Below are 24,035 nucleotides of genomic sequence, written 5' to 3'. Positions count from 1 at the left end.
TATGTGTGGTGTACGTGCTTATGAGAGTATGTGAGGTGTGCGTGCATATGCGTGTGTATATGTGTAATGTGTATGCATGTTTATATGTGTGGTGTGCGTGCATATGAGTGTGTGTATGTGGGCAGTTAAATAAAAAATGGCGGAGGAGTGGGCTGCTTAGCCTTAAAATGCCCGGGCCTATTTTTGGTCCCAGCCCGGTCCTGATCAGTTAGTATGAGTAAGAGGGAGAGTAACATAACATGAGATACAGATTTGCAGTATTGAGAGTGTCTTTGGAATGTGGAGCAGGGGGAAGAGAGAGAGTTTAGGAATATATGAAGTTCATGAGAGCAGAAGTTAGGTGATGATAAAAGGGATGGGCTGATGAATGTAGTAAGTGGTGAGGGGAAAAAAAGTAAATGAAAGGTATAGTTTATTAAACAGACAAGAGGAACATAATGATATGGAGCATTTTGCAAAAAGGGAAACAATGAGATACATTAAACACAATATTACAAGAGTACTTGCCTTGTGTCTTGTCCCTTGTCCAATCCTTGTTCAATTCTTGTATAATTCTTATCTTAATGCATCACATATGCTATTGTGACAATGCAAACTGCCCAGGCAATGCACCCCCAGTGCAATGCATATCCCAAGCTAGTGTTAGGTAAATAGGCAGGGCAGTCAGGTGGGACCACTAAATTAGTTGATTGCTAAGTCAAAGACAATTAGCAAACATACATACATATCCATCTTTAGACATGTATATTATTATTATTTTTTATTTATAAAGCGCCAACAGATTCCGCAGTGCTGTCCATGGGTACAAAGATAAAAGTACAGTACAATACAATATAAAACACACCAACGTTTAACAAACAAATACAGGGGGAATTGAGGGCCCTGTTCCCATGGGAACTTACAATCTAGATGGGTAGGAAGGTGAGAAACAGGAGGTGGGGACTGCAAAGGTGAGAATGATGTTAGTGTGGAGATAGAGGAGATAGAGAGGAGGGCAGCTATTAGGCAAGTGGAATTAATTTATTACTGATTTGGAGATAGGCTTCCCTGAACAAAAAGGGTCTTTAGGGAACTTTAAAAGAAGGAAAGGTTATAGGAAAGTCTGACAGCTTGAGGAAGTGCGTTCCAGATGGTTGGTGCTGCACGAGAGAAGTCATGTAGTCTAGCATGAGAGGAGTTGATGGTAGAAGAGGCCAGGAGCAGATCATTGTTGGATCTTAGGGGGTGGGCTGGAGTATATTTGTTGATGAGTGCGGACAGGTAGGGGGGGCTGCGTTGGTAAGGACTGTGTAGGTCAGGGTGAGAATTTTGAATTTAATTCTGCTGTGAATGGGAAGCCAGTGAAGGGACTTGCAGAGAGGTGCAGCAGATACAGAGCGTATATGTATGTTTATGTATGTTAAATCCTTTTGCCTGCCTTATGGCTAGATTACGAGTCTTGCGTTATGAGTAAAAAAGCAGCGTTAAACCTCATAACGCTGCTTTTTTACTACCGCTGCTATTACGAGTCTTGCAGATTTAGGGACACCGCATACTTTTTTGGCCTTACCGCAAATCAACATACGAAAATTGGGTATAGTCTTTTTTATATGGGACTTCCATAGCGCCGGTATTACGAGCTTGTCCTGGGAGGCCAAAAAGTGAGCGGTACAGCCTATCCTGTCAAGATTCGTACCGCATTTTAAAGTCAGTAGTTATGAGTTTTACACTACAACGCTGTAGCATAAAACTCATAACTAAAGTGCTAAAAAGTACACTAACACCCATAAACTACCTATTAACCCCTAAACCGAGGCCCTCCCGCGTAAACACTATAACAAAATGATTAACCCCTAATGTGCTGCTTCCAACATCGCTGCCACTAGAATAAACATATTAACCCCTAAAACACCGTACTCCCGCCTCGCAAACACTAGTTAAATATTATTAACCCCTAAGCTGCCGCCCCTAACATCGCCGCCACCTACCTACATGTATTAACCCCTAATCTGCCGCCCCCAACGTCGCTGCCACTATACTAAATTTATTAACCCCTAAGCCGCCGTACTCATGCCTCACAAACACTAGTTAAATATTATTAACCCCTAATCTGCTGTCCCTTACATCGCCGCCACCTACCTACATTTATTATCCCCTAATCTGCCGCCCCCAACGTCGCCGCCACTATACTAAATTTATTAACCCCTAAATCTAAGTCTAACCCTAACTTAAATTTAATTAAAATAAATCTAAAGAAAACCTACTATTAATAACTAAATAATCATGAAAATTTAATAATAATCATGAAAATTTAATAAAACCCGAGTGTCCCTTTAATAACTAAATAATTCCTATTTAAAACTAAATACTTACCTATAAAATAAACCCTAAGCTAGCTACAATATAACTAATAGTTACATTGTATCTAGCTTAGGTTTTATTTTTATTTTAAAGGCAAGTTTGTATTTATTTTAACTAGGTAGAATAGTTACTAAATAGTTATTAACTATTTACTAACTACCTAGCTAAAATAAATACAAATTTACCTGTAAATTAAAACCTGACCTAAGTTACACTAATACCTAACCTAACCCTACAATTATATAAATTGCCTAAATTAAATACAATTAAATACATTTAATACAATTACCTAAATTACAAAAAAAACAAACACTAAATTACAGAAAATAAAAAACAAATTACAGGATATTTAAACTAATTACAGCTAATCTAATAGCCCTATCAAAATAAAAAAAGCCCCCCCAAAATAAAAAAAACCCTAGCCTAAACTAGACTACCAATAGCCCTTAAAAGGGCCTTTTGCGGGACATTGCCCCAAAGAAATCAGCTCTTTTACCTGTAAAAATAAATACAAACGCGTTTCTCGGCCAGTACAGCTCTTGGCCGTTTCATCAGGTATATATATATAGCAAACGGCCAAGAGCTGTAACATCCGAGAAATGCGTTGTATTGCTCTAATAAACACTTCTTTTACAATACATCTGATCTTGTTACATTGTACATCCAATTGTAACCCTCTAAACTATCGTTGGTTACTTTTCTAACATTTGCCACTGTAAGATATTACGGACCCCTTGTACTTAGGCTTTGTACAACGCCAGCGCACAGTCTTCTGGAGTTACCTGTGAGGTCGATCATCTGATCTGCACACGCTGATTCGATCTGTACACGCCGTGTACAGAGAAAGCTCCCCACAGTGCGGCTACCAGGACCAGCCTGCTCTTGCTTCTGGCGGATCATTGCCAAGACCTAACCCCTCGGCGTACTGACTGCTGTAAAAGGTCAGCCTGCTCATTTGCACTTATTTCTAGTGCCAACTTTCTTGTGAGTACCTTTTCAACGCTTGCTGTTCCCTTTTGGTTTTTACACCTTGTATGTACGATATTACATCATGAGGCTCTCTCTTTTTTACTGTCTCCACTTTTTAGATTACCCGGCTCACCACCGGTTCTGAAGAGGAGCAGCCTTTGCTTTTTTAACCATCTGGGTTATTTCACAAATCTAGTGACTGAACACTCACATTTGGAACTTATATTTGAACACATATTTGGAATACTGTTTTTTCATTCTTTGAATTATCTTTTTTTCACAGACTTTCTCTTACACACTAACATGTTTCGGCTCCTGCCTTACTCATAGACTGTGCTGTTTCAAGCTCACAGCCTGCTTAAATCAAACAATCACTCTGACATAGATTGCTAACAGCCAACATAATTAACTGTTACAATGCTGAGAAAGAAAAGTGTGCAAAAAAATACATTTCCTTTACAAAGTATTTAACAATTAAGTACAAAACTTAAGCTACCGTATTCAGCATTGCACCAAGAGCTGCTGGTGCAATGCCGCCCCCTGCAGACTCGTGGCCAATCGGCCACCAGCAGGGAGGTGTCAATCAACCCGATCGTACTCGATCGGGTTGAATTGTGGCGATTCCTGTCCGCCTCATCAGAGCAGACGGACAGGGTTATGGAGCAGCAGTCTTTAGACCGCTGCTACATAACCGCTGTTTCTGGCGAGCCTGCAGGCTCACCAGAAAGGCAGGGCATCAAGCTCCATTCGGATCTTGATAGATAGGCCCCTGAGTAGTATTTTATTTTCACTTATACTTATTTTGTTCACTTTATGGAGAGATTTCTTTCACCCATCTCGCAGACTAAGGTGAAATCTCCAATAATGGCCGCTAGGCATAGAGATAAGAAAACTAAAAATTCCATAGAGATTCTGGTAGAAGTCTACCCAGATAACAGTTCTTCAATGATTGAACCTAATGACAGACTACTACTATTGGTGAAAACCATTACTGAGTCATTATCTCCCCAATATGATTCTCTGAAACAGGAGATTAAGAATGAAATAATAAATCAGAGAATATTCCAGTAGGGTACAGGAAGTAGAACAGAAAGTATCTGAGTTAGAAGATGTTTGTGATTCCTTTAGATCAAAAGCAGAGAATAATGAAAAAGAATGACATTAAAGGGACAGTCAACCTTGACAATAATGTGTTCCCTATCATTAGTTTGGTCCTTAATAAGGTCTCCTACCTGTGTCCCAGTACGCTGCTCACAACAGTCTGAATGTTATTTTCATACGATTGCCGATGTTTGCCGTTTGAAAATGGCCCCCCAACTCCTCCTACCGCCGTCTTCTTCATTCTCAGGCCTCTTCGTTTTGTGTTTTTCAAATTTCGTGCCTGTGTACGTTTATGACGTTGATTACGTCACCACGTTGTGCGCATATTAACTGCGCATGCGCAAAACCCCCACCGGAACAATATGTTAAACATGTGTTGCCAAAGTAACAAAATGGTAACAACATTCTTAGCAGTTGGTATGTGTGTTATACACAGAGTAATACATATCTGCATATTATCTTTCTTTATTATAAATAGGGAAGTGTGTGTGGTTATATATGCCAAGCAGAATATGCATGTGTATTGTATCTAGAGCAGTGAATATATTTGTTTTATACAACTAGCAGTGGCTGCATGTTTGTTATTTACAGACTCATGTCTGTGTTAAACAAAGTACTACATATGTACATTTGCAGTGTTGCTGGCACAGTCAGGAGAAGTCATGCAACTAGATACCTTACTAAGCTGATAAATCTGTCCACTAAGAAGTATTACAGCCTGTAGAATGTGCTCCTCTGGCTGAGCATGCAGAGAAAGGGTAGAGGGGGCAGTTTAGTATGGCTACTCAGAAACGGAGGTAAGTAAAGTGTGATGCGATGGACAAATATGGCTTGTTCTGGAACAAGAAAGATTATTATAGAATAGGTGAATTTTGTTTTGGAGGAGGAGGGGGGGGAATAGGTAGATTCAAGCATAGCAATATTAGTGATGGGAGCCGAGGTAGAAACATGGATATCGGGGAATTGGAAACAAAGGGGTGCATTATGAAGAAATTGGTGACAGTCTAAAAATAAACGGGCTCACTGTGGTAACGCAAGGCAGGTGTGGTACCAAAGTAACCAGAAGAAGAGGAACATGGAGTGTTAAAAAGAAGAGTGAACTTATTGGGAATGTGAAATCTGAATATTTGTTGTAACTAGTCGCGTTGGTTGAGTTTGGTAGGGTACAAAGGTCAAAGGTTTAATTTTCACTCAGTGACCACAACAAGATCAACATAGAATTATAAGAAGAATAGATCAGTGAATAAATGCCCGACCCTCATACTTGCACAGGGACTGGAGTGGCACACTTCTCAGCAGGGTCTGACATTTTGACAGCTATGCTGGGAATTCATTTTTCTGTCACTAAATACATACTGGGGAGCATCACCGTTTTAGAGAAACTGGCCCAGTAATATGTCATGGTATATGTGAGGTTAATAAATATATATATTTTAATCATATATCTCAAGATTAATAAATCTGTATTTTTGATCAGATATTTCACTGATCATAAAAAAAAAAAAATGATTCATTCCTCTCAGACAAACTGACTTCACTCATGTTCAGCTCTTCCCCCATTTAGTATGCAGACAGGATGTCTCCAAAGGCTTGAGCATAACCTTTGAAGCCCCCTCCTGCTGTGTAAAAGGCAGCACTTTGATACATAGAACAGGACACAGGCAAATATATGGACTTCCTCCAAGAGAAATGCCGATCCGTCTGAAGAAATGTGAGAAATGAAAACATTTTTCAAGGGGAACTGGTAATTAGCACAAATTTATTTGAGCGGTTCATGTGGTGATTAAGATAATAAAGGCCTTGGGAAACAAAAGACAGATGCTGAGGTGTGACTCTGGAAGCTCACGTAAGCAGGCAGCAAATAAACATCAATTTATTTGTTTCTGTTTGAATGCATGCCCCAGAATGTATTAAATATAGAAATTTGAGAAATTGTCTAATTCTCTATTATTATTACATGGGTATTTGCTAAGCTTGGGAGGTAACTGTTTTAGTCAGTCAAAAATGTGTAATAACCTCTGTTTTGTTTATATTTTTCAGACAGATAATCTCAGATCTACATAGAAATGAATGTGCATATATATATATGTATATATATATACATATATATATATATATATATATATATATATATATATATATATATATATGTGTGTTTTGAAAACATAAAAGATCTTACTTAACCTCTGTGTTTTTAAGAATATAAATAAATACTTGTGGACCTGGAAAGAAATAATTAATAACACTTATTACTTTATTTCAGATGGAATGCCTGCATGAAATGAAATATCATATCATATGAATGTGCAATAAATGTTTATAAAGTTTCAAATACATCTTTTAAAATATAGTGAGATGAAGATATGGAAGTTACTTTGATGTGATATGACTATGAGATATATATTTTCTGTTAGACTAAATGAAATATAAATTATTTTAATATAATGTTAGATATATTTGATATTTCATATCAAAATGATCAGAAAATTCATTAAGATATAACTTATCCAAAACAAATATTGTGAATAGTTGTTGCAGTAAATTATGATAAAATGAATAACCATTTCATAGAAATAGTGATTTAAGTTGTTTCAAATGTTGCTGTGTCTGTTTGTGATGCCACCCGGTGTTGCCACGAGAGAACTACAGCCAGAAAGATTTTTGGCTGTTGGAAATGGGATATCCAGTTATCCAATAGAGGGACAAGGTTTCGAAGGGCCACCCATATTTCACACCAATGATTACACTATATAGTGCTATGCAGGAAAGGGTGAAGAAGACTGGCTGCAGAGTTTTGTAACTGACTGAAACTGTTTTGCGTGGGACACAGTCAAACTATAAAAACAAAGTGGGCCATACTACTCCTATTCCATTGCAATTACACTTATTTTATATGAGGTGTGAAAAAATCTTGAAGTTGGATCTCATTTTGGTAATGTATATATATATATAGAGTATAAGAAAAGGGCTGCTAATTACATGTGATATTTTAAAGTCACTGCAGTTTAAAGATACAGGTTTCTGGGTTTTGTAAGATAAGTCATATGCATAGCCTTTACAGTTAATAGATTTAAAGAGCAGATTATACTTTTAAACTGTGTGTCATTGTCCTAGATAGCTCTTAGCCTACCTATTTGTATGCAAGCATTTAAAGTAAACAATTACTATTGCTGGGCCTGGCAGAGTCAAATAAATAAATTGTATTTTAAATTGGTAATCCCAGCCTATATATTATTTAAATTTGTATTTGGTAGACTAAGTGATTTATCTGTGAAAGTTCTGGTGTTTTAAGTCAATATTGTATTAGGATAAATTGCAGTTAAATAGCAGAATATATATATTATCCTATTGTTTTATAAACACTGTTTAGAATTGTATTGCTTGGATGTTAAAGGTTTTTAGTCCCATTGTGTTAAATAAATAAAAGGCTGAATTGTGAAGGTATATTTTTCTGGGTTTTGTAAGAAGGATAGCATATTTAATTGTCGGTTTTCAAGCGCATATAAATTTATTTCATATTTCTTTTATTGCAAATATATTTCAAGAATGTTCATGGATATTATCCAAATAAAAGAGTTCAGGTATTTATATTAATTGTATTGTTTCTAGTATATGCATGTTTATTAAGGGTTTCTATTTTTAAAGAAAATTATTGGTTGTATTGTGTCATAACCCTGCCATAAGCTGATATATATTATTTGGATAGCACTACTAAGATTTTCATAAATATACTGACATAATAAAATAGATTTAGTAAAATCCACGTAATAGTTTCCCATGGGAGTGTGCAGGCTATTCAGCACACGGGGAGGACCCAAAGCAGTATTGTTATTATTATAATCAGTTGTTTACACAGAGCTGTTGCAAGTGCGAGTGAAAAATTGTTCCCTAGGAACTAAATCGGCATACAAATGTTCCGGGTGAACTTGTGCGGTGACGTCACCGGCTGCACAATTGGCATGCGCATGCGTCGGGGTACGATTATTTGCGATCCCATAGAGACACCGCTCAGTGTTTTGCAAAGGAGACATGAGTGATGTCATTGGAGGAGGAGTTGAGGGGCCATTTTAAAACGGCAAACATCGTCAATCTTATGAAAATAACAATCAGACCGTTGTGAGCAGCGTACTGGGACACAGGTAGGAGACCTTATTAAGGACCAAACTAATGATAGGGAACACATTATTGTCAAGGTTGACTGTCCCTTTAAATGCAGTTAAAATGGAAGATTTAGAAAAGAGAAGTAAAACGAATAACATCAGAATCATTGGGGTTCCTGAGGTTAAAAAATATGACAACCTTGTTAAATTTGTTTCATCCACACTTCCATCTCTACTAGGTTTATCATATTCTCACCCTCCAATTATTGAAGAAAGGGCACATAGAATAGGTAAGAATTTCAATAATTCATATAGCGCTGTGAAACCTAGACCTGTCATAGCTAAGCTATTGAATTTTCAAGACAAGGTACTTCTCTTACAACAATATCGTAAGCTTCAAACACGTTAAATAGATGAGAGTAAAATTATGATCTTTCAAGATCTTTCCTATGAGACCCTTAGTAAGAGGAAAGTATTAACCCCTACCTGTGGTAAGATGATATTAGAAGGTGTCAGAGCCTCAGTGATCTACCCAGCTAAACTTAGGGTTATTGAGGAGAATGCAACTCACATTTTTGAGAACACCAAAGATGCAGAAATGGGGGGCGGAGCTAGCCTGAGAACCGAATGGACGTGTGATTACAGAGCTCCAGAAGAGCATATATCTAATAAGGCATAAAACAGTTTATTTCTTCCCTTTTTTAAGCGGCTGCTGAACAGTAAGGGGACAACTAACTTGTAACCCTGCGCTGGGACCCTCCTTAACTTCAAATTAGACCACAGCTCATATTACTAAAGCACCGGGCCACACGCTCCACTGAGGCGGCCTCTGGAGGTCGGATTTAGCCTGCACGGAACGGCGGTGGACACCGGGTGCCTGGAGACATCCCCCTGGACTCCTACCTGGAGAAGATCGCAGCCGCGGGACCTAAGGCAAGCAACAGACCCGGCGGTGAAGAGGCGCGAAAGACCGCCATTAGGCAGTGACGTCATCAGGCCGCGGCACAGAGGGAGCAACCGCCTGAGCACCGGCAACTTCTCTGAGGTGACACCAAAGCCGCAGATAGAGGAGACCCTGCTACACCCCTCCTCATCGAGTTAATACATCCATCTGGGGGTGGCAGGAGAATTAAGCTACACAACTTGTGGGTCACTGTGTTCCGGAGGGCCGGGGCTCCGCTCCGGAGCACACACGCACCCACGTGACCAATTTGCTGTCAGGCAGGTGTGAGGCGGACAAGTTCACTGCCCCTCCTGGGACACAGGAGCACACAAGGCTCCATTTAGAGTGGGATTAATCCTTGTGGCCACACCAAACTAACCTTATTACCTAAGGGCCCACTACTTAGCAGACTAGAATCACAGCAGTAAGCTAGTTGTCTTCACATGCTCCAGGTGCCCCAGTTAACATCCTCTTGTCACTACACCTCAGGGCACCTATAAGACTCTTCAAGTATACTGCCTACTGTGAGGCAGACTTGTCCTGCTGGTTCCTATCTGACTGATCTCACCTACCATCTCCTGAAATATCCTGGTTATATGGGCCTGAAGAGTTCAACTGTCTAAAACCCCCACTCTGCTTAGCTCACATACTGGTCAATTAAAATGATAGCGAGTGCAGGGGATCTGTAACTATACTTCACACCACTTTAGACACCCTTGCCCTGATCTGACCTGGGAGCTAAGGCCTCTGTATTCATCAGCTCTGCAGGGGGGCGCAGATCCACAGTGTCTCTTCCCCCCCTTTCCCGCTCTTCACCCCAGAGCGGGTCATATCCTCTTTCCCTTTCCCGGCTGAGCCCAGTGGTGGCATTTTTCCCTGGGGAGAGACACGTCCTAATAAGGAACATCACCTCCAGGAGCTATTTGCTATCTGCCTGATTGTCCTGCAGCCAACCGCTGATGTAACCTGGTGCTAGAGACATTCCTTAATTATCTGGCATAATTAGCCTGGCCATGGAGTGCTAAATCCTGCAGCACCCCTCCCCACCGGTGTGAAACAGCTGTGCCGCTAGGCCTCTCAACTGAGAACCTCTTTCTAAAAAGCCTTGCCCCATCGCCCATTTGCACCTAAAATTTCTGCTCTATAATGTCACAACAAGCCAAAAGGAAGTCGAAGGGCTCTCATCCTTCAAAGCATACAGTCCGGGACCATTTCCAACCCATCAGAGAACCAATACCGGACATCTCGGATGATGAAAGATCTATCTCCCCTCCCTTATCTGAGGGACGGGCTAGTGTGAGGAGCTCACCACCCTCCCGCACGCAGAGCGAAGTCATCACCATTGACTCTATAAAACTGCTATTGGATCAACAAAGCCAGTCTTTTGCGAAAAGATTTGACAAACTAGAGAGGTCTTTTGATGACCTAAGGAAGGACATTGTTACTGTTAACGAGCGAACAGACATTATAGAACGCAAACAGGAAGACCTACTAGTGGACCATACAAACTGGGTCAGTTATACTCAAAATCTTGCAGATCAGGTGTCCTCACTGGAAGCAAAACTAGCAGACCTAGAGGACCGTTCCAGGCGGAACAATATTAGGATACGAGGAATCCCGGAGTCTGTGGGCCCCCAGGAGTTAGAAAAGTATGCCCAAGCACTATTTAGAGCTATTATGGGTCCTTCAGAGGACCATGATGCGAGAATTGATAGAATACATAGGGCTGCTAGGCCGCAGAACCTCCCTATGGATAAACCCAGAGACACCATTGCCAGACTCCACTACTACTCCTTCAAAGACAAACTTTTGAAAGTGACTCTGAGACAACCTCAACTCCCAGAACAATTCAAGGACATTGCATTGTATCCAGATCTGTCCTCCTTTACACTCCAACAAAGAAGAAGCTTCAACGACTCCACCAGAGTCCTGCGACTGCACCAGATACGATACAGATGGGGATATCCTACTAAACTGATCATCACCAAAGATGGCGTTCAACACACTGCCCTTACTCCGCGGCAGGCCCAGGACCTGCTGAGAGCTTGGAATCTACCTACTGGAAATGAAGATGGCAACCCTCCCCGCCCGCAGAGAGCAGGCCCCCCGCTGAGAGCGGGAGCTCAGGCCTGGAATCCAGGCAGACAAGTCCCAGTCCGGCAAGATCCAGTTCGGTGATTTAATTCCCTTCATCATTTGCTAAGGTTTATCTCTTACCTACACATGGCTCCAGAAGGTCTTGATGTAGGCTACATCTCACTGGCCAGCTCTTTATGAGGACTGAGACTGATCCTAGTGCCTTGACGTTACCAGGGACCTGGTAACGTACTAAAGAATGAACATCTTGTTAAATGTTAATTGTTTAATGCTTCTATAAGTTACTCAGTTAGTGTGGGTTTGTTTAATGTCCTATCTAGGATACCGAGTTGCTTTCTAATATGGTGATGTTACTAAAGGCCACTTTTTGCCCTTGTTCTCCTATCCCCTCCTCTATTCTCTACTATACTCCCTCCCTCTCCCTACCTCCTTCCTCCCTCTAACTTCTTCTTTCTTCATTCCCTTCCTTCCCCCTTCTCCCTTTACCCTTTCCCTCTTTCCCCTCCCCACTTTTCCGAAGTACTACTACCCTTCCTCCTTTCCACCTTCTCTCTTTCCTCTGCCCCCCTTCCACCCTCTCCTGCCCTATTGCCTTCCCTTCCCTACCTACTCCCCCCCTTCCTCGCCTCTCCCTCCCCCTTCCTCTCCTTCTCTTCCACCCTACTCTCTCTCCACCTCTCTTCCTATCACTCCTTCACTATCACCATTTTCTCTGCCCTACCCTCCCTCATTCCCTACTCCACTCATTAACTACTGGCTGACTCCTGGACTGGACCTCTTTCCCTCCTCGGGAACATGCAATAGTAGGAGAGATGTCTTAGAATTTCTTCCTCATTTGTGGCTGTCTACTGATACTCTGGCAGGTAGTAAATATGCCTATGGAGAGGTTCTCCTGGAGGGGGGGGGGGTCAGGGGAGAAATTGTGATATGTCTAATATAATGTGTTGAGAATGTATAGATGAACTGCAATGCCTTTTGATTTGTCACACCACACAATACTCCCCACTTCCCATTATTCTGGTGGCGTCTTCAATTTGTATCATGTCTCCTTTAGGCGCCCCCCTCCCCTTCTCTTCATTCTCACTCGCCCTCACCTCTTTTTTCCCTTCCACCCCTAACTCCCCTGGCCTCCCCACCTTTTCTGCCCTTCTCTGTCTCTTCCCTCCTTCTCTTCCCCTCCTCTTCCCTCCCTTCCCCCCCTCCCCTCCCCTCCCTATCTTTTGGTCCCATCCCCTTCCCCTCTTACTTACTGTCTGCTTCCTCTCCCCTCTTTTTCCACTAGGTACTCTGCCTCCCCCCCCCATCTTGGAGACACCTCTAATCTACTGTTTTTAAAATGTCCAATACTGTTATTTCTTGTTGCTTGCAGCTGTCTATATAAATGGTTTATGTTTGCCTATTTAATGTGACCTAATGGTGTCGCCAGATGCTTATCACCGCTCCTTAGTTGTATTTGGATCCTATATATCCCTTACTGGTCCTAGGAGAGAAAATACAGTATAGGTCTACTCATTCCCCCCCACCTTTCCTATTACCCTTTACCCTCTTCCCTCCTTCTCCTCTTCCATTTCCCCTTCCCCTCCTTCCCTCCTCTTACCACTAGTTCTTAGTTTCACTGGCCAAGGCTTTTTTTTTTTTTTTTTTTTCTTTGAGAGAAGTTTAGAGTAAGTCCATTATACACCGGTGGTGGAGGGGAGCCTTAGAGTTGATCTATCCTCCACTCCCTCCTCCTCCCCCCCTCGGGGCTGCTGTTTGGTGCGGTTAGGGATAGTTGCTCTATCCTCCGCGCTCCCTATTTGGCAGAGTATAGTAGCCTCTGCCCAGCCCGAAGAACCTATCAAACTTCAGTGTGTACCATTTCCCCAGTTCCCTCTACCTAGACCTGTTCCCTTACCTTCCCCCACCCCCCCCTTTTTTTTTTTTTCTCTCTCTCTCTCTTTTCTTCCCCTCTCTTCCCTCTCCTGCAATCTACAATGAGATTCGGCACCCTCAATGTTCGGGGTCTTAACTCCCCAACTAAACGTAGCCTACTTCTCAAGTTCCTGAAAACCCAGCGCTTAGATGTAGCATATATACAGGAGACCCATTGGATGGAGTCTCGGGCCACCATGTTTCAACCTAGGGATTTCCCGGTTCGCTTGTCCTCTACTTTTCACAAAAAGGCTAGAGGAGTTACTGTCCTAATTGGTAAACATGTCTCCTATGAACCTATCTACTTTGAATCTGACCCTTCAGGCCGGTATATCATATGTGTCTGTCGCCTGGACAACATTCTGGCCACTTTGGTGGCCTTATATTCCCCTAATGTCAACCAGACCCGTTTCCTTAGCAGTTTACTAAGTAAGGTAAACCGACTTAAGCAAGGACATGTTATTATAGGCGGAGATTGCAACCTGGTATGGGACCCAATCAGAGATAGAAAATCACAGAGAAAGAATCCCCCTGCTCGGGGGGAGGAGCGCTATTCCTATCTGTTTAGAAATGTAGTATCGCAGCATTCTTATCATGACGCCTGGAGGGCCCTGCATCCTGATGTTGACGATTACACCTGCTACTCACCTCCTTCCCAGTCTTTCTCAAGGCTCGATTATTTCTTCTGCCACTCGTGGACGCTGGAAGCGGTGAAGGCGGCTAGAATCATGCCTTGTGTGTGGTCGGATCACGACGCAGTGGTCGTAGATGTTGCTTTTTCCCCCTCAGGGGGAGGTGGGCGCTCCTGGCGCATGCCGGAATATCTCCTTGCAGACGCCCTGGTTCCTCACTGGATTCGGGAGATAGAGGGGTTCCTCAGTGTCAATGATACTGGATCTGTATCGGCACTAACTCTGTGGGCGACGCTCAAAGCCTATCTCCGTGGACTATTTATACAAAAGTCAGCAGAAACCAGAAGACTTAAAGGGGCCAACTTGGCCCAACTCTACCACGATTACACTAGCTCCCGGAGACAGCTTAGAGAGACTAGATCGGGCTCTCTGACAAGGAAAGTCCAGTCTCTCAAAAAACAGATCGAGGCTTGCGAGCTCGAGAGGGTTCAGAGAGGTCTTTATCTTTTAAAACAGAGGTACTACCACAAGGGGGACAGAGCGGATAGACTCCTCGCTCACAAACTCCAGCAGAGAACTTTGCTAAGTAAGATAGCTTTCCTCACAAGAGATAATAGAAAATTCTACTCCCCAAGCGATATAGGAGGTGTCTTCGCTGACTACTACAGCTGTTTATATCAGATATCTGAAGACCCCTGTTCGCACTTTGCTCCGGCGTCCGCTATCCCTGAGTTCCTTAACAAGCTTCAACTACCGCGGGTTCCTGAAGACCTGATGGACCTTCTCGCTGCCCCTATCTCAGAGAAGGAGGTTGAGCTGATGGTCAAGAGCCTTAAGTCACACAAATCCCCGGGTCCGGACGGTTTTGACGCCACATTCTACAAAAAAATTGTGGCTCAATTGTGCCCCATCCTCACTCGTGTCTTTGCTGAGGCCATGGACACTGGTAAGTTCCCCCAAGATTTTTTAGAGGCCTCAATCATAACCATACCCAAACCCGGGAAGAACCCTGAATTCTGTGAAAGTTACCGCCCAATTTCCCTCATAAATTGTGATGTAAAATTATACGCAAAAATCCTGGCCTCGAGGCTAAATAAGACCCTCCTGATATTGATCCACCCAGACCAGGTGGGATTCACCCCTGGCCGTCAGGGTTCAGACAATACAAGACGTCTATTGAACATTTTTTTTGAGGCGACTGCGCTCGGAATCCCACTGGTCACCCTGTCGTTAGATGCTGAAAAAGCATTCGACAGGGTCCAGTGGGAATACATGGTTGAAGTCTTACGATCTTTCGGGTTCCCTTCCGCCTTTATCACGGCGGTAATGGCCCTTTATTCTGGTCCATCAGCTAGAGTGAGAGGGTTAGGATTTGTATCCAGGGCTTTTATGATAAAGAATGGCACAAGGCAGGGGTGCCCTTTGTCACCACTTCTCTTTGCCTTGATGATGGAACCTCTGGCGACCAAGCTTCGGATGACCCCCTCTGTTCAGCCCCTTGTACTTTACGATACCCCGCAGGTCCTAGCGTTGTTTGCGGATGACTTGACGATTTTCTTAGCCGAACCGGAAGAATCGCTTCCTGAGCTATTTAAAATATTGGCTGAATTTGCCAATTTAAAATACTATAAACTTAATTACACCAAGACAGAAGCCTACGCTATAGGCCTACCCGAGGCTACACTGGAGACCTTGAGAGGGTCTTACCCGTTCAAATGGTCCACTGAAGGGCTAAGGCACTTAGGTGTGATGCTTTCCCATGATCCCAAACGAATTGTGGCCGCAAACTATGTGTCCCTTCTCAGGGACTTTCAGCAGACGGTAGATGGCTGGAGGGTCTCAGAGGTATCATGGACAGGTAGGGTCGCGGCTGTGAAGATGCTTTTGCTTCCAAAATTGATTTACTTCTTCAGGTGCCTCCCGGTCTCAGTCCCAGCATATCTTCTCAATCATTTCCAGTCTATCTTTACAAAATACATTTGGATGGGACGTCATGCGAGGCTCCCGCTGACCCAAATACAAAAACCAAAAAGCTGCGGGGGCATCTCTGTGCCAAATGTCTCACTTTACTACAAAGCAGCTATGCTCTCGCATATATCTGCTTGGGGGGTTAGGGATTGCTCCTCCGGCTGGTTCCAGATAGAACAAGGGTCGTTGCCCGCTGGAGTGGCCCTGGCTGATCTCATTTGGATCCCAGACCATGCAGAGGTCCTAAACGGAATCCATAGCCGCATAATTAAGACCTGCCTACGACTTTGGAAGGAACTGAGATCTCTGGACTTGGTCGCACCACATCCCTCCCCAATACACTCCATTAAGGCTTTACTGCATTGCCTCCCTGACTCCCACCCTCGGAAATGGGAGGCCTTAGAGATCAGGCTACTGTTGGATCTCTATAGAGGTGACACATTAGCTACCCCGCCCCATACCTACCCGGCGGACAACTTCCCTAGAGAGTTACAGTTTGAATACCTTCGTCTGGTTTCACTTCTTCTGTCGTGGGGTTTTCAGAAATCGAACATGCGAGTTCTCACCAAGTGGGAGAGGAGATGGTTGCTGGGCAGATCTCTACGTGGTTCCCTATCGTTCCATTACAAAACTCTGCTGAACTCCCCCCGCTTCACAAAAACGCAGTCTACAGGGGATTGGGAGAGGGACCTGGGGATGGTGGCCTCAGATGAAAATTGGCAGCGTGCCCTCCAGGATGTGCATGCAGCGGCTCGGTGCTCTAATTTGTTTGAATTATATCTTAAAATCCTACTCAGGTGGCATTGGGTCCCGACCAGGTTGCATAGAATATACCCCTCCAGGTCGGCGGACTGCTGGAGGGGCTGCGCGCAGCGTGGTACACACCTACATATCTGGTGGGAGTGTCCCGAACTGGGGCACTTCTGGACTCAGGTGGCGGACTTACTCCGACAGTTGGGCCTGACTGACAATCTCACAGGGGGTATGGCTCTCTTCCACCTTGGACTGCAGGACCTCCCAAAGCCATCCCGACTACTATGTGTAATTATTCTCCTGACAGCCAAACTTGTTATAGCTAGGCAGTGGACAAAACACACTCCTTTTACGCTAGCCCCAGTTCTAGAGTCCCTAGATTATATCCAAAAAATGGAAGAATATGCGCTGAGAGTCGAAGGTCGCTATGACTTCTATTGCTCTATCTGGTGTATGTGGGATGAGTACAGGCGGGGCAGCAATACCAATAGACCGGTTTGAGGCCAGGTCGCTGCGTAACTCTTCAGACCCTACTGGACTGGTGGTGACCTGAGCACTCCTCCAAGGCCTGCTGGAACCCCCTCTTTCCCCTCTCCCCCCCCCCCCCTTTTTTTTTTTTTTTTTTTTCCCTCTCTTCTTCTCTCTTCTTTCCCCCCCCCCCTCGTGCCCTACCCCTTTGCAGAAGTTCTTCGGGTTTTTCAACCCCCCCCCCACTTCCACACTATGACCAGTAGATATGTTAAGCTATAAAGTTTAAGAATTTACATCTTGTTTTTCTTGGGCGATTCTACCTTGTAATACATTTGGTTTCTGTCCTTTTTTAATATGATTGTCAATGAGAACTCTTGAAGCCGAACACTCTGTCTTCTGATTAGTACCAGAGTTCAGATCCTGAGAGTGGATCTACTTGACATTGTTGACATCTGAATGTTTCACTATTTAAAAGGAAAGAAAAAGGAAAAATGTGGCACCATTACGGTCAATACCATGTTCCCATTGTTGTCTTATGTATACTTGTCTGAAGTAAGGAATTATTGTTATGTATTACTACCTGAGATATTGTCCTTTTCTTTGTGATTGTAACTCTGATTTTCCTTTGCCTCAATAAAAAAACATTTATATAAAAAAAAAAAAAAAAAAAAAAAAAAAGATGCAGAAATTTTTTTAATTTCCAAGAGGTAGTTAGTTAACGACTATAACATAAAGTGCATGTGCTTGGCCCATCAGTGGGTTAATATTTATTATGTTGGTATTTTCTTTAGAAGTGTGGTTCTTTTTTATTCTTTTTTTTTTTTTCCTCTTCCCCCACCATGCCCCCCCTCTCTACTTTCAATACATTTTTTAGAACTTTTTCATGGATTTAGCAAATACATTTTTGATAACTTCTTGGAACATAGGGGGTATCACTTCCCCGATTAAACGTAAGGCTATTATTCATCATCTTAAAAAAATACACACAAATATTGCTCTCTGCAAGAAACTCATTTATCTTTAGAGGAAGCCTTAAAGCTTGAAACTTAATGGGTTTTTGAGATGTTTGCTTCTCCTTCCACTGCAAGTAAGAAGGAGGTAGATATTCTATTTGCTAAGAATTTTAAATAAGTTTAGTACTCTTTTATTGACCCGGTAGGGAGATATATTATTTTGAAGTTAAAAACAACTAGTGGTATCTATACTCTTTGTAATGTATAATCTCCTAACTATTTGGATCCAATATTCAAGGACTCTATTCAGATTAAATTGCTAAATAATATAGAAGGGCACCTCATTTTGGGAGGAGACTTCAACATGGCACCCCAGTATCCTTTAAACAGGCTAAGACAACATAAAGTAAAGTAGAGACAAATTAGAGTATAAACAGTTTAAGAAACATTTTTCTAATCTAGGAGTTGGTCATATCTGGAGAGCAAAAATAAACGTCTTGGTCAGCGACAGTTTAATAAAACTTAGAATTAAGGCCTCTATTTCCTCTTTCCTCCTCTCAGATCATGCCCCTATTTTATTAAACATTCCTTATAATAATTTTAACTCCTTTTTCGTCATTTCCGTTTCCCCTAAATGTATCTAAAGATTTGAAATGTAAGAATTTTCTTATTAGTAAATAGGAAGATTATCTGTCTTTTAATAAAGACTATTTAGATAGACCTAAGATCTTTTGGCTAAATCAGTATTGACCGGGGATGTTATCTCCTACATGACTAAGTTTAAAAAATAAATAAAAAAAGACAGGAGGAAAATCATACATTTTTTAGTAAACTCCTTTAATAGCTATTTGCTTAACCCGGGTTAGTTATGTTGAAGTCAAAAAGGAGCGTGATACCCTTACTATATATTCTACTACCTAGAAGGAACTCAATTTATAGGCCAAATATTATATACATGGCAACAAATCTGGTAAACTCTTGGCCAGGTTGGTCAAAAATTATTCCAGTTCTAGTGGTATTGAAGCTATTCAGAAGAAACATAAGGTATATAATAATCCCCAAGACATTTTATAGCTTTTTTTTCATATTATGCAGATTTATATTCACTTAGAATAGTGAATTTAAACAACAGAGAAAAATTCTGGGGGGAAATTAAAAATCCGGCTATTCCGACCCAATTTTTATCTAAAATTTATGCCCAAATTTCACATAAGGAGATTTTAGATACTATTGATGCAATTTCTTTAAACAAAACGTCTGGGCCTGATCTTTTGCCCAATGACTTGTATAAGATTCTGAAACCAAATATTACCGCTTATTTGAAAAATCTTTATAATAAATATTTAATTGATGAGGTGCCCTGTTCGAATGCCTTCTCGGTTTCCTGGACCACCTTGATTTTGAAAAGCGGGAAAGACCCACAGGATATGAGTTCATATAGGCCAATTGCACTTCTTAACTCAGATTACAAAATTCTAACCTCAATTTTGGCCAACAGACTTTAAACCCCTTTAAACCATGTGATTAAGTCAGATCAAGTAGGATTTCTCTAAGGTAGAAATTCTTCAGCAAAAATCAAAAAAATATTTCTCATTATAGACTATCTCAATTCCAAAGATCAAACAGAATGGTCTTGTCTTAAAGACCCACTGTTATTTTCTTGGACGCAGAGAAGGCGTTTGACTAGCTCCAAAATGATTATATATTTTTTTCAATGGATACATTTGGTCTTAGAGGATCAATCTTGCAATTTGTTAAAAATATTTATAATAAACCTAGAACTTCATTATTGATTAATGGCCAACTAACCAATATATGGATTGATATGGGCACTCGCCAAGGATGCCCACTCTCGCCTCTCTTATTTATTATCGCCACTATGCTATTTTTATATGCCAACATATAGATGGTATCACTATAAATAAAAAAGTAGTTAAAGTCGCATTATATGCTGACGACCTTTTAGTTTACATCTCTAACCCGGTCAAAAATATTCCATACCTTAAACAAATTATTGATATATTTAGTACATTCTCAGGCTATAGGGTTAACGCAACCAAATTAGACATTTTTTGGGTAAGCAAAAGCTCTAATCCTTCTTTCTCAAATCCCTTTAAACCTGCAATATTCTCTTTTAAATATCTTGGAATTTTTATTTTATTAGATCCAATGGACTGGTATAACCTTAATATTACTCCCCTACTGACTAAAATTAAAGAAGACTTGAAACGTTGGCATAATTTTCCACTATTCATTTCTGGGCGAATATCTCTTTTCAAAATGATCTCTTTCTTTAAAATTCTCTATATAATACAAAATGTCACTATTTTCCCCAAAAGGAAAGATCTTCAAACTTTGCAATAGGCTATGCTAAATTTTATCTGACAGGGGAGAAAACCTAGAATAGCTTTACCTAAAAAGTATGGTGGGTTCGCTTTGCCAGACCTCTACCTATACAACCTTATTTCTCTGGGGAAAGTTGCGAAAGGATGGTTAGCAAATGACGATTACTTCTCACCACTAGACCTGGAAACAAATATAATATATCCATACTCATTAAACTCACTTCCTCATTGTCATTCAAAGTTCTTTCCAAAAACTTTGAAAAAACGTAGCCTTCATTTACAATATTTTATTGGCGTGGCGAAAGATTTGTCTTTTTCTTGGCCTTCATTATAATATTTCCAAACATCAAATTATAAAAATAACCCAGAGTTTATTCCAGGTATACAATCCCAGATATACGACAAATGGACATCTTTAGGGCTAAATAGATTAATACAATGTATCTGTGCAAAAACTATGAGTGTTAGTACTTTTTCAGATTTGAAAAAAAAATTCTCTCTGATTTTTTTTGCTTATCTCCAAATAAGGCATTACATTAATAAAATTACATCTTTATACGGCTGGGATTGGAACTGGGATAAATTGGACTCTTGGATTAATATGGCTAGTAAGGGTTTTACCTCTATATCCCCATGGTATCGACCTCTTTCCTCAATAAAAGGAGATGCCAACATTTCCAACAAAGTGGGAAATTCTTTCTGGCTATATAGATGGAGACACTATTAAAGCTTCAATTAAGAAAGTACACACCTCTACTTTATCTGCAAAATGGTGAGAATCACATCTGAAATTGCTATATATGTCCTATTATATGCCCAATAAGGGATATAAATGGCACAATACTGGTTTTAATAAATGCCCCAAATGTCACCTTACAGGAGCTGACTTAGTACACATGATCTGGAAATGTCCTAAAATTAACCAATTCTGGTTAAAACTAGAATATTGGATTCAAAACAAAATGAAATTGATAGAGTTTAAATTTTACATATTCCAGATTATATTTCTTTCTACTAGCCAAAAATCTGTAGATGAAAATAAACTCATCAATTCCATGATATAAGCAACAAGAAGTCTAATATCATAAATGGAAGGAGAAGCAAACACCAAAACTTTTAGAAGTTATAGACTTCATTAAGAATTAATGTATAATTGAACAAAGAGATACAGATACAAATGTTGAATTGCAAATCTCCTCTTTTTTAAGGAAATGGTCTATTTTTATTAAAGCCCTCTCTAAACAAGAACAAGATATAATGAGACTCCTCTTTAAAAATCCATATCTGGTACTTTTGGGAGTATGGCAATTTATAAGATCATGGTAGGCTAGGGAAGGGGACATGGTGGGGTTCCACATATTTTTAAAAAAAAATTCTCTTATTGTTGTTTGTTTGTTTTACTTGTTTAGTTTTTACCTGTGTTAGGATTTGATTGTATGTTTATTATAATCTAAACGGTACTGACAATTAGTCAATGTTAATATAACTATACAGAAGAAGGATATAACTCTCATATGGAAACTTAAGGATTTTTGTTTTTTCTGTTATTATTGTCATTACGAACTAGAGGATTTATTTTTCAATTAGTTTTTTCCTTTTTTTTCCTTTTGTAATCTGCTTATTCTATAAATAAAATATTTTTTTTAACAAGATATATGTAAAAATATTTATTTATGAATATATAGAAAATATGTTTGTATGTGAAGAACATTGGAATGTTAAATATTCATATTTTCATGTCGGGTTAGCGCACATGAGAATATGCGATAGGGCTTGTGCAAGAGTGAGATTTTTGCCCACATTTTCTCCATTGACTTCTATGAGGGAACATGTGAATGTGCACGCGGTATTCAAACTTAGTTTTTTTGCTCTCATCGGGTTAGTGCATGAGTGACACAGTTTACTTTCAACTGATAATACAAGCGCAACCCAACCAGTGCAAAAAAGCTTGCTTCTAGAGCACGCTCAAGCGGGAGTCTTTATTAGCGCTCGCCTTGTAATCTGGCCTTTTGTATATTACACAAGATAAATTATTTCCAGTGGAATACCCAATTATGACCTCAATCACAATCTATCAAGAGCCACATTTTCAGATGTTTTTTCGGGCAGACAAAGGGCTTTAATATAGAGATACATACATACACACACACACACACACACGTGTCTAAGGGAGGCCCATCATTTCAGGTTCGCCTGAAACGGAAGTTAAGAAACAGCAGTCCACCTTTTAAGTGGTGGATTGAAATCATCCCGATCAGGATAATTGACAGCCCCTGCTAGTGGCCAATTGACCACCAGTGAGCAGGGGGCAGCATTGCACAATAGTGATGTTGCGAATAGTTCGCCGGCGAGTAGTTCCCGTTGAACATAGCATATCCGCGTTCGCCGCGGCGGGCGAACATATGCGATGTTCGATCTGCCCCCTATTCGTCATCATTGAGTAAACTTTGACCCTGTACCTCACAGTCAGAAGACACATTACAGCCAATCAGCAGCAGACCCTCCCTCCCAGACCCTCCCACCTCCTGGACAGCATCCATTTTAGATTCATCTGGAAGCTGCATTCTTAGTGAGAGGAGGGACAGTGTAGCTGCTGCTGATTTAATAGGGAAATCGATAGCTAGGCTAGTGTATTCAGTGTCCACTACAGTCCTGAAGGACTCATCTGATCTCTGCTGTAAGGACAGCACCCCAAAAAGCCCTTTTTAGGGCTAGAATATCAGTCTGCTTTTTTTTTTTCCCTGTGTAATCTAATTGCAGTTGCCTGCCTGCCTGCCAGCGTGTGTGTCAGGCTCACAGCGTATACTGTGCCCACTTGCCCAGTACCACCACTCATATCTGGTGTAACAGTAGTGTACATTTAAAAAACAACAACACTTTTTTGACTGTGAAATAATAGCAGACAGCTGCCAGTACCCAAGATGGCCGCCAATAAGGCAGATAGGGAGGGTTAGAGAGCTGTTTTGGGGGGGGGGGGGATCAGGGAGGTTGGGGGCTAAGGGGGGATGCTACACCACAGCATATGTAAATATGCTAAAAAAAAAATCAATTTAAAAACCTTTTATTTTAGTACTGGCAGACTTTCTGCCAGTACTTAAGATGGCGGGGACAATTGTGGGGTGAGGGAGGGAAGGGAACTGTTTGGGAGGGATTAGGGGGTCTGATGTGTCAGGTGGGAGGCTGATCTCTACACTAAAGCTAAAATTAACCCTGCAAGCTCCCTACAAACTACCTAATTAACCCCTTCACTGCTAGCCATAATACACATGTGATGCGCAGCAGCATTTAGCGGCCTTCTAATTACCAGAAAGCAACGCCAAAGTCATATGTCTGCTATTTCTGAACAAAGGGGATCCCAGAGAAGTATTTACAACCATTTGTGCCATAATTGCACAAGCTGTTTGTAAATAATTTCAGTGAGAAACCTAAAATTGCGAAAAAATTAAAGTTTT

This window comes from Bombina bombina, chromosome 4 (assembly GCF_027579735.1).
Source record: "Bombina bombina isolate aBomBom1 chromosome 4, aBomBom1.pri, whole genome shotgun sequence".
NCBI lineage: Eukaryota > Metazoa > Chordata > Amphibia > Anura > Bombinatoridae > Bombina > Bombina bombina.
Note: the sequence above shows the minus strand (reverse complement) of the source record.